Raw genomic sequence first — 13,638 nt, forward strand, 5'->3', positions numbered from 1 at the left:
TGGAAGAGCTCCAAGATATGCCCTATCAAAGATCACTGCCCTATGGCATTTAATGACTCTTAGGGATGTTTCAGTTTGGCATGCCCGAGAATGTTTGAGCACTCAACAGGATAAGATAAGCTTGGGGCTAGGGTTTACCCAACTATCTAGAGCTAAAAAAATAGACAGTTTGATCCCATGAAGAATGGTGAGGGAGATTTGGTAGTTGGCAACTTTGTACTGGCCAACAGTATAAGTTTCAACATCACCCCAGATGGCATCGCAAAATCAAAATAGAGTAAGATCTCCAAAAAGTGAGAGAGTTTATTGTAGGTCTCTGCAACATTGTCCTATAGTACCCAAAATTGCATCCATACCTTGTACAAGCTTTGAGATATGCCCCGTCAAAGATTGTTGCACTATGACATTTAGTGACTCTTAGGGATGTTTCAATTTGGCATGCCCAAGAATGTTTGAGCACTCAATGGGACATGATGAGCTTGGGGATAGGGTTAACCTAGCCACCCAGAGCTAATGAAACAAATAGTTTGATCCATGAAAAATAGTGAGGGAGATTTGGTAGTTGAAAACTTTGTATTGGCCAACACTACAAGTTTTAGCATCACTTGAGATGGCATTGCAAAATCAAAATGGAGTAAGATCTCCAAAAAGAGAGAGAGTTTATTGTAGGTCTCTACAACATAGTCTTATAGCACCTAGAATTGCATCCATACCTTGCACAAGCTTTGAGATATGCCTAGTCAAAGATCACTACCCTATGGCATTTAGTGACTCTTAGGGACGTTTTGGTTTGGCATGCTTGAGAATGATTGAGCGCTCAATGAGACACAACAAGATTAGGGCTAGGGTTTACTCAGCCACCTAGAGCTAATAGAATAGATAGTTCAATCCCATGATGAACGGTGAGGGAGATTTGACAGTTGACAACTTTGTACTAACCAACACTACAAGTTTCAGCATCACCCGAGATGGCACTACAAAATCAAAATAGAGTAAGATCTCCAAAAATTGAGAAAGTGTGTACAACACGGTCCAATAGCACCTAAAATTGCATCCATACCTCATATGAGCTTTGAGATATTCCTCGTCAAAGATCACTACCCTATGGCATTTAGTGATTCTTAGGGGTGTTTCATTTTGGCATGCCTGAGAATGTTTGAGTTCTCAATGAGACAGGATAAACTTGGGGCTAGGGTTTACCCAGCCACTTGGAGCTAACAGAATAGATAGTTTGATCCCACAATGAACATTGAGGGAGATTTGGTAGTTGGCAGTTTTGTACTGACCAACACCACAAGTTTTTGCATCACCCAAGATGGCATTAAAAAATAAAAATAGAGTAAGATGTCAAAAAAAGAGAGAGGTTATTATAGGTCTCCACAACACGGTCCTATAAAACTTAGAATCACATCCATACCTCACACGAGCTCTGAGATATGCCCCATCAAAGATCGCTTCCCTATGACTTTTAGTGACTCCAAGGGATGTTTCGATTCGACATACCCAAGAATGTTCAAGCACTTAATGGGATGGGAAGAGCTTGGGGCTAGGGTTTACCCAACCATCTTGAGCTAACAGAATAGATAGTTTGATCCCATGATGAACGATGATAGAGATATGAGCAAGATATGTATGCTTAAGAAACTTTGTGCAAGATATGAGCAAAAGTTGCTAATTAGGAAAAATTGGGTCTTTTTGAGTTTTTGGTCAAGATAACCTAGGATTAAGTGTTTTTAGTTGTTTTTTAATAGTTTGGAAACTTTTCCAAGTCCTAGAAGAGAAATCTATTGAAATTTGCATTAGTTGCACATTTTGTGCAAAATTGCAAAAGTTGTAAAAGTTGCTTAAAAATGCAAATTTGACTCGAAACATTCTAACCTTAAAAAAAATGTTTCCCATTCTCATATACCTAAGCATGTATAGTTACAACTTCCCAAACTTCCATTTGTAACTTTTCTTCAAAAATTGCAAAAGTTGCTCAAGCAACTTTTTGAGCAATTTTTGCTCTTTACATATTTAGGTCAAATGGGTCCATCTAGGACTAGTCTAGGTCCCTAGTTAAGATTCCTAGGACCTATTAGGTAACCAAATACCCTATTTTCCCATGAATATTGAAAGATAATGAATAAGCAATTAGATACCAGCTACAGATATTTCTAAGACATTGAAAATAATATATATTATTCTTTCAAGAAAAATGAGGTAATGATTTTGAAAATAAGATTGAAATGATTCTCATCAGTGGCATGGCCAAGAAATACCTTTTTAATACAATGAATAATAGTTGGCCTCACTCCCCATGCCTTCTCATTCCTATAGAGGAAAGTTTAATATACAAAATAATATATATAGAGGAATTGCAGCTACATCTATTAAATATACAAAGGAAGATATGGAAAACCTGCTTAATAGAGAGATTGATATGAGAGAAAAAGACATTTCAGAAGAAAATGGTTATCTTAGTGCCATCCAAGGTATTCCAATTACTTAGTATGAAGAGACAAAACCTACAACTATTGGGAAAGAGTGCACATGTACGCAGACACAAAATTTTTAGATAGAGAAGTAACAAGGGCTATAGAATTGTCCACGAAGCAATATGAAGTGAAGCCTCAAATTGGCTCATTAGTAGGAAAAGAATCTGGTCATGCTCTTCATTCTAGCAAAATAGATGTTTTAATTAGAAACGCCTTTTCATTAATGGCCTTGCATTTACAAGACTTGGGAAGCTAGGATACTCAAGCTAGGCATGATCCCTCAAATTTCTCATCAAAATATATTAATGATCTTAACAGAACAACAAAAAGCTCATTGCCACCTTTAAATGGAGACTTTAGTTTAATTGGAAATTATCAATTCCCAAACATGTCCCAGTCAAGTAGATGATTGGTTCAGGAGCACCCATTCTAGACTCATCAAAGAAGGCATAGGTAAGGATCCTAGATAGTTCACTTAGGATAGGTTTTGATGCAAAAGTGCACGATGGAAGCTTCTAAAAGGCAAGCCACTAGGCAATTAGACAAGGTTGGAATCCTTAAAATTTCCTAAAAAGAGGGTTTAGTGTTGTGACACTTATCACAGGTTATCATAACCCAAACAAGGCAGGGAACCTAATCACTAAGTTTGCCTAAGTTCAAAAGCACCAAAACATAAGGATTCTCCAAAAACCACCAAACATGAATAAAAAAAGAACAATGATCATGGAAAGAAATAAAAACACATCTTAGACCTATTAAATTTTGTATACAATAGATAAAGTGATTCTGTTGTGTCCAAACAACACTGATATACAGTTACAACAGTTTGCCATCAAAAAGGCTAGTGGCCCTTCAAACTATAAATTGGACATAATATGGAAAAAACCCACATGAATACATAGTTTAAAGTGAGATTCAAACACCCTTTTAGCACATATAAAACATATGTAAACCTCACACACTGGAAGAGACTAGAAGCCACTACTATAAAAACATTTGGAAAGTGTTGATAGGCATAATTAGGTTGTAGTTACGCTACAGGTGCCCTTTCACTCATGGGAATTTGAAATTTTTTTATTGGAACATCTAGGGCATGTGAAACAAGTCCAAATCCAAATTTGTAGACCTTGCATCACTTTGGAGAAAATGTTATAGTGATTGTGGTGAAATGTTGAATGGTGCATGTATGGAGCCATACAACTAGGGTATTGTGGCCAAATTCATTCCTTGCTTGGCCATCTATAAAACCTACAAAATCATGAAGTAAATTGATATGGATTGCATTACACTAAGGAACATCAAATTTCCATGGTGAAAAGTGCCAAAACAACAAGGCCCTAGGTGAAACCCTTGGTCTAATGTTGATTTCTAGGCACCTTCAACAAAACTTGAATAACTTACAAACTACAAGGGATCAAAACATTAAACCAAGTGAAAATGAAAGCTAACTCACCCCTCCAACTCTCAAAGTCACTGGCACATGTCCCAACATTATTACTAGTTTGTACAACACTCTGAAACATAGAATTTTATAGGAAAATAGGTTATTTTATTGATTTCTTGCCAAAATAAGTACATCATACCTATCACCTACCTGTAAGGTCTAATATAGGTTGCCCCCAATGGTTGTAAGGTTAGTTTGAACCAAATAGCCCTTTAGGGAAGAGTTTTTTAAAGTTTAACAACTTCTTAAGAAGTTGCTAAAAAATTATAAAGCAACTTTTTGAGCAACTATGAAAAGAAGGACAATCAAACCAAACTTCCTAAAACAAAATTGTTCTAAACAACCCAATCTACCATGGAAACTAGTACAATCTACAAAAATAATGTAAAAAATGCCTTAAAACTGAAAACATTCGAGTGCTCAATGGGATGGAACAAGCTTGGGGCTAGGGTTTACCTAGCCACCATTGCTAACAAAATAGACAATTTGATCCAATGATGAATGGTGAGAGAGATTTGGTAGTTGGCAACTTTTTATTGGCCAACACTACAAGTTTCAGCATCACCCAAGATGGCATCACAAAAGAAAAATGGAATAACATCCCCAAAAAGTGAAAGAGATTATTGTAGGTCTCTGCAACAACATCCTATAGCACCTAGAATCACATCAATACATTGCATGAGCTTTGAGATATGCCCTATCAATGATGACTGCCCTGTGTCATTTAGTGACTCCTAGGGATGTTTCAGTACAAAATTTTTGAGAATGTTTGAGTGCTCAATGAGATAGGATGAGATAGGGGATAGGGTTTACCTAGCCACCTAGAGCTAACAGAATGGATAGTTTGATCTCACAAAAAATGGTGAGAGAGATTTGGTAGTTGGTAACTTTGTATTAGCCAACACTACAAGTTTCAACATCACACAAGATGGCATTGCAAAATCAAAATGAAGTAAGATCTCCATAAAGTGAGAGGGGTTATTGTAGGTCTCTACAACACAATCTTATAGCACCAGGAATCACATCCATACTTTTCACAAGCTTCGAGATATGCTCTATCAAAGATCGTTGCCCTATGGCATTTAGTGACTCTTAAGGATGTTTCAGTTTGGTGTACCCAAGAATGTTTGAGCACTCAACAAGATAAGATGAGCTTGGGGCTAGGGTTTAGCCAACCACTCAGAGCTAACAAAATATATAGTTTGATCCCATGACAAATGGTGAGGGAGATTTGGTAGTTGGCAGCTTTGTACTAGTCAGCACTACAAGTTTTAGCATCATCTGAGATGACATCAAAAAATCAAAATAGAGTAAGATCTCCAAAAAGTGAGAGAGGTTATTGTAGGTATCTACAACATGGTCCTATAGCATCCAAAATTGCATTCATACCTTGTATGAGCTCTGAGATATTTCTCGTCAAAGATTGATGCCCAATGACATTTAGTGATTCTTAGGGATGTTTCGGTTCAGCGTGCCCAATAATGTTCGAGCACTCAACGGGATGGGAAAAGCTTGGGGCTAGGGTTTACCTATCCACTTGGAGCTAATTAAATAGAGAGTTTGATCCCACAACAAATGGTGAGGGAGATTTGGCAATTGGCAACTTTGTACTGGTCAACACTACAAGTTTTAGCATCACCCAAGATGGTGTCACAAAATCAAAATGGAGTAAGATCTCCAAAAATTGAGAGATTTTATTGTAGTTCTCTACAACATAGTCCTATAGCACCCAAAATTGCATCCACAATTCGTACTAACTCTGAGATATTCTCCATCAAAAATCGCTGCCCTATGGCATTTAATGACTCTTAGGGATGTTTCAGTTCAGCGTGCCTGAGAATGTTTGAGCACTCAATGGGACAAGATGAGCTTGGGGGTAGGGTTTACCTGGCCACTCAAAGCTAATGGAACAAATAGTTTGATCCCATGATGAACGATGAGGGAGGTTTGGCAATTGGCAACTTTGTATTGGCCAACACTACAAGTTTCAACATCACTTGAGATGGCACTGCAAAATCAAAATGGAGTAAGATCTCCAAAAAGAGAGAGAGGTTATTGTAGGTCTCCACAAAATGGTCCTATAACACCTAGAATTGCATCTATACATTACATGAGCTTTGAGATATGCTCTGTCAAAGATCGCTACCTTATGACATTTAATGACTCTTAGGGATATTTTTGTTTGGCATGCCTGAGAAAGTTTGAGCAGTGAACAGGATGGGACAAGCTTGGGGATGGGGTTTACCCATCCACTTGGAGCTAATGGAATAGATGGTTTGATCCCACGATGAATGGTGAGAGATATTTGGTAGTAGAAAACTTTGTACTAGCCAAAATTACAAGTTTCAACATCACCCAAGATGGCATCACAAAATCAAAATGGAGTAACATCTATAAAAAGTGAGAGAGGTTATTGTAAGTCTCTACAACATAGTCCTATAGCACCTAGAATCACATCCATACCTTGCATGAGCTCTAAGATATTCCCTGTCAAAGATCACTACCCTATAGCATTTAGTGACTCTTAGGGATGTTTCAGTTTGGCATGCCTGAGAATATTCAAGTGCTCAACAGGATGAGATGAGCTTGGGGCTAGGGTTTACTTGGCCACCCAAAGCTAATGGAATAGATAGTTTGATCCCACAATGAATGGTGAGAGAGATTTGGTAGTTGGCAACATTGTACTGGCCAACACTACAAGTTTTAGTGTTACTCGAGATGACGTCGCAAAATCAAAATAGAGTAAGATCTAAAAAAAAAGAGAGAGGTTAGTGTAGATCTCCACAACATGGTCCTACCACATCTAGAATCATATCCATACCTTGCATGAGCTCCAAGATATGCCTTGTCAAAGATCACTTACCTATGACATTTAGTGACTCATAGGGACGTTTTGGTTCAGCGTACCCAATAATGTTTGAGAACTCAACAGGATGGGACAAGCTTGGGGCTAGGGTTTACCTAGATACTCAAAGCTAACAAAATAGATAGTTTGACCTCATGATGAATGATGAGAGAGATATGAGCAAGATATGTATGCCTAGGCCAATTTGTGCAAGATATAAGAAAAAGTTGCTAATTAGGCAAAATTAAGTTTTTGGTCAAGATAGCTTAGGATTAGGTGCTTTTAGTTATTTTTCAATAGTTTGGAACCTTTTCCAAGTCCTAGAAGTGAAATCTGGTGAATTTTGCATTAGTTGCACTTTTTGTGCAAAATTGTAAAAGTTGTTTAAAAATGAAAATCTGACCGGAAACCTTCTAACTTTCAAAAAAATGTTTCCCATGCTCATACACCTGAGCATGGATAGTTACAACTTCCCAAACTTCTATTTGCAACTTTTTTGCAAAAATTGCAAAAGTTGCTCAAGCAACTTTTTGAGCAACATTGCAACTTTTGAGCAATTTTTGCTCTTTACATATTTAGGTCAAATGGGCCCATCTAGGACTATTCTAGGACCCTAGTTAAGGTTCCCAGGACCTATTAGGTAAACAAACACCTTAGTTTCCCATGAATATTGAAAGATAATGAATAAGCAATTGGGTACCAGCTACAAATATTTTAAAGACATTGGAAACAATATATATTATTCTTTCAAGAAAAATGAGGTACCAATTCTTAAAATAAGATTGAAATAATTCCCATTAGTAGCATGGCCAAGAACTACCTTTTCAATACAATGACCAACAGTTGGTCACACTCCACGTGCCTTCTCATTCCTACAGAGAAAAGCTTAATATACAAAGGAATTGTAGGTACATCTATTAAATATACAAAGGAAGATATAGAAAACCTACTTAATAGAGAGATTAATCTAAGAGAAAAGGACATTTCAGAAGAAAATGGTTATCTTAGTGCCATCTAGGGTATTCCAATTACTTAGGATGAAGAGACAAAACCTACAACTATTGGGAAAGAGTGCACATGTATGCAGACACACATTTTTAGATAGAGAAGTAATAAGTGCTATAGAATTGTCCACAAAGCAATATGAATTAAAGCCTCAAATTGGCTCATTACTAGGCAAAGAATCTGGTCACACATTTCATTCTAGCATAACAAATGTTTCAATTAGAAATGCCTATTCATCAATGGCCTTGCATTTACAAGACTTGGGAAGCTAGGATACTCAAGCTAGGCATGATCACTCAAATTTCTCATTAAAAATATTTTAATGATATTAACAAAACAACAAAAAGCTCATTGCCACCTTTAAATGGAGAGTTCAATTTAAATGGAGATTGTTAATTCCCAAAAATTTCCTAGTCAAGTAGATGAATGATGCAGGAGCACTCATTCTAGACTCATCAAAGAAGGCACATGTAAGGATCCTAGATAGTTCACTTAGGATAGGTTGTGATGTAGTAGTACACAGTGGAAGCTTCTAAAAGGCAAGCCACTAGGCAATCAGACAAGGTTGGAATCCTTAAAATTTCCTAAAAAAGAGGGTTTAGTGTTGGGACACTTATCACAAGCATCAATAATGCAATTATCACAGGTTATCACAACCCAAACAAGGTAGGGAACCTAATCACTAAGTTTGCCTAAGTTTGAAAGCACCAAAACATAAGGATTCTCCAAAAGCCTAATAAGGGAACATACCCCCAAACATGAATGAAAATAGAATAATGATCATGGAATGGAATGTAAACACACCTTAGACCTATTAAGGTATGTATACAGCCAAACTACATTGATATACAGTTACAATAGTTTGCCATTGAAGAGGCTAGTGGCCCTTCAAACTATAAATTGGACATAATATGGAAAAATTCCACATGAAGACACAATTTAAAGTAAGATCCAAACACCCTTTTAGGACATATAAAACATATGTAAACCTCACACACCGGAAGAGACTAGAAGCCATTGATGTAACAACATTTGGAAAGTGTTAATATGCCTAATTTGGTTGCAGTTACACTATAGGTACCCTTTCACATGTGTCAATTTGAAAAATAATTATTGGAACATCTAGGGTCATGTGAAACAAGTCCAAGTCCAAAGTTATAGACCTTGGATCACTTTGGAGAAAAAGTTATATTGATTGTGGTGAAATGTTGAATGGTGCATAAATGGAGCCATACACCTAGGTTATGGTGGAAAAATTCATTCCTTGCTTGGCCATCTATAAAGCCTACAAAATCATGAAGTACATTGATAGGGCTTGCATTCCACTAAGGGGCATCAAATTTCCATGGTGGAAAGTGCCAAAAGAACAAGGCCTTAGGTGAAATCCTTGGTTTAATGTTGATTTCTAGGCACCCTCAGAAAAACTTAAATAACTTGCAAACTACAAAGGATCAAAACATGAAACTAAGTGAAAATGAAAGCTAACTGGCCCCTCTAACTCTTGGGGTCACTAGCACATGTCCCAACATCCATACCAGTCTGTACAACACTTTGAAACATAGAATTTTATAGAAAAATAGGTTATTTTATTGATTTCTTGCTAAAATAAGTATATCATACCTATCAACTGCCTATAAGGGCTAATATAGGTTTCCTCCAATGGTTATAAGGTTGGTTTGAACCAACTAGGCCTTTGGGGAAGAGTTTTTGAAAGTTTAACAACTTTTTGAGGAGTTGCTCAAAAGTTGTCAAGCAACTATGAAAAGAAAGAGAATCAAACCAAAATTCCTTAAAAAAATTGTTCTAAACAAGCCAATCTACCATGGAAACTAGTATAGTCTACAAAAACAATATAAAAAATTCCTTAAAACTCAAAAATTTAGTAATTTTGCCTTCAAATATCATGCTATAGCATGTTGACTGTACATAATGATATTAACTTCTCTCATTTTAGGGTTTGGAAAGTCGTTATATCTCCTCCTATGTATTTCCCCTTCATCCTTATGGTTTGCATCGACCTCCTTCAAGTTTTGAAAAACAAATCCACAATTTCTTGCAAAATTAGCATTTTGCAAAAATTGCAAAATTGCAATATATAAACTTTTGGATTTTTCTTGCTTGCTTTTCTTAACACTTCTAACTTGTTGTTTAGGCTATCCCTTAGCAATTCCACGCTAGGGACCCTTCCCTAAGCTAATGACTCATCCCTTATGTTACTCATTTCCCTATGGCAATGCATGCCTTGATGTTTAGGCCAAAATAATGACTCTTCTAAGGACATTAAATGACATCTAATACCCTAACTACCACACCTGGGTCCAATGACGCTTATTCTACTTACAAGGCTCACTTGGAGGATAACACAACAAAAATAAAAAGATGAGGGACCTATTATTCAAGGTGTCCCTACACCTCTCTCTCTCTCTCTCTCTCTCTCTCTCTCTCTCTCTCTCTCTCTCTCTCCCTATTCAATCTAAGGAACCAATTGGATCTGCTCTACATTTTAATGTCTCAAGTATTGCCTCATGGTTTGACTCATGAACTTTCCAAAGAGTCTTATTATGTGGTTTTCCACCATATTTTATCAAGTGGACATTTTATGTGACAACAAGGTTTGAATAATGAAGAATCTTCCTCTCTGTTTTCCAATCCTTGAATAAGCACAAGTTAGAGTTCTTCATAGAATATCATCTAAGCCATGTGCCAGTTACAACCACCACACCAATATGGTACTCTAAACCTTCACAATCTATAACCAAGTGATCTAATTTTTATTTGGCTTGGGCATAATGATACAAATAATAATTTTTCCCTTCTTCATTGTCTTCAGGTGTAATAACAACAAAGACATGGTCTGTAGTGATAAATGTACAAAATGCAGTTATTAATTCAAAACATACTTAGGTAAAAGTTATAAAGTTACATATTGCAATTAAATATATATATATATATATATATTACCAGGTTGCACTAGATCAAACAAGCAGTCAAAGTCAATGTACGAATCCATCTCTATCATTTCTAGTGCTTGTGGGGGATGATAGGTGTCAGTTGGGTCCAAAAATTGTATATCCCATTTGTCCACCCATTTAGTCAACTCACAGTAATCCTAATTTTCTTTTGCACATGGTGGACAATAACATGCCATTTTTTTTGTGTAGATACTCCATGAACCCACATTAGAGCTTCTAAAAGAGTGCAACTCACTTGATCTTGTTAGTGTGCAACAATCCTAATATGGTGCAATGTTAGTATTATCTATCAACCAAAAAAATCTACGAACTATAGCCTCACCTTCCTTACCTTGACCCATTATAGTGTTACACCACTGGATGATGGAGTTTCCATCTATCAATATTGCTCCATCTTTTTACTTTAGTTCTTCACAAGCTAAGGCTCTTTTGATGCATGTGCCTGCACCATCGTGCTCTCCCTTTCCATAACCAAACTTTGTGAAATTCCACATATATTGAATTCTAGACAACCTGTGCATCCTACTCAACCAGTAGAACATATGTACATTCTTGAATTGAGATGCACAATTGTCTAGCCAAATAATGTGCTAACAATATGGTATGGCCCTATTAGCCAAATATAGATAAAATAATTGAAAACAACCATGAACAAAATCTGTAGAATATGATTGATCATCATTGATGTAAAAATGGTACTCCCTCAAAATCTTTTTTCATCCTCTGTACTTGTAACTAAATGCATGAATGTTATGTGAACAAATATGGAAACCTATTGAGAAGTATAATACTTTGATTACACCACATTTTGTGGTTGTAGTGTGTAGTTCTCAATGAAGTCTACAATCGAAACAATGGTATCTAGTGGAAATGTATCCTTGCACAACCTGAATTGTAAATCCAACAGTCGAGCTCTATGTGTAACCTTGCATACTCATAAATAGTCTTTTCATGAAAAATATTCATGAACTCATACCTTGGAATATTTTCAATGTACTATCCATATGTTCACAAGTTGATAAAAGTTGCAAAGAACCACAAAATAAGCATTTACCATCCAAGCATAATATCTTGTAAAAATTTTGGCCATACCCTATTTCACATAAAATGTTGGATATGAATTCCCTTGAAGATCTAGGTGACTCATTCATGTCACAATCCTACAAAATAAACTTAGAATGCAAAAAAACACATATATGCCTAAAAACATCAAAATGGTTAGAAAATTCAATATGTATCCTACAACAAGTTGTGCATGTGTGATTTATCTTCACATAAAAAGGTTTAGCCATCTCAAAAAATCTTTGAATTATTCAAATTTGAGGATACATACCAATAAATTTTGCAAAAAATTGTGTCTAAGTTGAGTCCAAAAAATGTTTTGCAGTGGGTCACGATTTTGGCTACCAATCCTACTTACAACATCTATTTGATTAGGGGAAACACATGTGTTATTTGTCCAAAAATATTCAATCAATGATTTCAAAGCTTCACTAATTTCTTTATCCTTCATGGTAGTCTACCGCTATATGTCCATAACTCATTTTTTGTTGGATTTTTTAATCTCTCACACCTTAGCATGGCTCTCCTTAGAGAAACTCTACCAATTTTCAATGTTTTTCTTGTCTTTCTCATGAGTCGAGCTTTCTTCATTTGGGTACTTACTATTGTCAATGTAAGTACTCGTCTTGTGATATTATTATTTTTGGTGAATGATTTAGAACCCACTTTATCATAAGCACTCATTAGATTCTTTACAATGCTTTTTTCATCTGAATTGTCCATCATTCTTAGCCCAAGAATCTTCATGATAGGGCTAAATTTAAAATTCTTCATCATTTCAACAAATAATTGGCATTGACCTATAATATTTAATTCTTCAAAGAATAATCTCCACATATGATTAACTTTTATTTCACAAGTACACTTGCTAATCTTGTCAAGCATTGATTTTAAAACATTAGTATCAATATCAATCAAATATTTTGTTCTTCTAAAATGAATTCTAGAAGGTGTTATAATCTCTTCCATTCCCTCACATTTTGAACATCAACATAAGGTTGAGTGCTTTGCGTACCTTGAACTGAAGATGATGTGCCGTGGCAATAAGATGCAAAAGATGGAATATCACCTACTTGATATGTTGATGCTGTGTCTTCAACATGACATGATGGAGTGTGTACATTGTTGGATCTAAAAATTAGCATCTTTTCAACAGGAAATGATAATATGACTCCAACATTGGAAGACGGTCTTGCTTCATAATTCAATTGTTTTCTTGAGTGTAACAATCTCATTCATTCTCTTTGTCTTTCCAATTTTTCCTCTTTGTGTCTTTGTATCAGTGGTTCTTATTCCTCTTTGAAAGTCAATTCTTCATTATTGCTTTGCAATTTTCTTTTTTAATGTAGTATTTTCATTTTATCTCTTTTAATTTCCAAATCTCTCTCCCTCTCTTCCATTTGAGTTTTTGGTTTCTTCCTTGGCATGATGATGATTTCTATATGTCAAATTATTCAAACATCCAAATTACTTACAATTTGTAAATTACAAATCATTCAAATACATATACAAATTACAATTATTTCAATGAATACACAATATATATTAAACAACTTGTCAAATTTCTAACCATTTCCAAATAACAATTCATTCAAACATACAAATTTCAATGAATTCGCTATATATTAAACAACATGTCAAATTATAATCAAATTTGTCTCTATATAATAGTAAAGAATATTAAAAAAGGACTGCACTAACTTTTCTATAGAAAGAATATTTAAAAAGCCTTCAAATAATGTATCCAATGATTGAATTTCGTGTTTGCTAGCTTCAAATAGAATAAAAGAATATTCAAAAAGCTTTCAAATAGTGTTTTCAACAGCTTGAAAC

Source organism: Cupressus sempervirens, chromosome 3, assembly GCF_028749045.1.
Source record: "Cupressus sempervirens isolate cs-2001-9-10 chromosome 3, ASM2874904v1, whole genome shotgun sequence".
Taxonomy (NCBI): Eukaryota; Viridiplantae; Streptophyta; class Pinopsida; order Cupressales; family Cupressaceae; genus Cupressus; species Cupressus sempervirens.